Here is a 1,313-nt window from a genome sequence, read left to right as displayed (position 1 = left end):
GCTGGGCTCCAGTGATCCTTCCGCCTCAGCCTTCCAAGTAGCTGGAACTACAGGTGCGCACTATCATGCCCGGCTAGTTTTTGTTTTATTGTGAGATAAGGTCTCGCCAAGTTGCCCAGGCGGGTCTCGAACCCTCAGGCTCAGGCAATCCACTCACCTCAGCCTCCCTAAGCATGGGATTACAGGCTGAACCACTGAGCCCGGCCAATCCTTTTTTCAATTTTATACTAAGTCTGGCCACAAAACCCACTGCAGCCACGTGAAAAACAGCCACAGTAAGACAGCAGCTGATACACTGAAAGCCTTTTTGAGACCTTGCCACACCTTCACTTTGGCAAGTGACAGCTTCCTGACATTTTCAGCTTCTCCATGAGAATAATAGTGTGTGCCATCACCACCTCACCCTTTGTTGAAGGTGATGGGGAGGTGCACTCATGTTGATAATAGCACAAAAAGCAGAAAGGGTGTGTGTGTGTGTGTGTGTGTGTGTGTGTGTGTGTGTGTGTGTGTGTGTAGATGTGTGTTGAAGGCAACAAACTCTTCAGTGATCCAGAGCATCAAGTACAAACCAAAGAGTTGTAATGATACAGAGACCCCCTAATGTCCCTTATTATTGCCACAGCCCCTAGAGAAGGGCATGGCAGGGATTCAAGCACTCCTGCACATTTCTGAGCACATGAGAGTCCCCTCATCTTCCAAGCACTCCCAATAAGTACCTTCAGGGGATCCTTGACTTCTCAGCGATTATGCCCAAAGATGTAAATCCCTGTTGACTCTCTTTCTTTGAACTATACAGCATCAAGGTAATTGAAAGTTTTGAGATCCGCATAACTTTTGCAATGCATGATGTCTTAGGCCTTGTAAACTTTCTTTACTCTAAATGTCATATCTTAATGTATAGTGCAGCTGTAACTTAAGCTCTATACCATGCTCTGATGGCCACGTGGCTCAGGCATAAATCCCAACAACTCTGCACTATCAAAGTGTACTGCGAGATCTGAAAGGCGGGGGGGCCATTTTAGAAAGACCTCGAGCCTGGCTCTGCTCCCTGAATTCGAACTCAGAAATAAACTTCTGTCTTCCAGTTCCCTGCCTATTTAATTTGTTGGTATCAAGGGGAGCAGCTGAACGTTACTTGGACAGTAGGAAAAGCGAGGAAGACAAAGGAAGAATTGGAGTTGGCAGGACCTCATGCATCATGATTGGATGCTGGGGACTGCTACCACTCAAGGAAACCTGATGACCAGAATGTGCATTTCGGACCCATTCCTCGGGCAGCTATGGAAGGAGTAGATGTAAAGTGTGCTTCCATG

This window comes from Carlito syrichta, unplaced genomic scaffold, assembly GCF_000164805.1.
Source record: "Carlito syrichta isolate Samal-C Ts95f unplaced genomic scaffold, Tarsius_syrichta-2.0.1 Scaffold287575, whole genome shotgun sequence".
NCBI classification, from domain to species: domain Eukaryota; kingdom Metazoa; phylum Chordata; class Mammalia; order Primates; family Tarsiidae; genus Carlito; species Carlito syrichta.
This window is presented reverse-complemented; position numbering follows the sequence as displayed.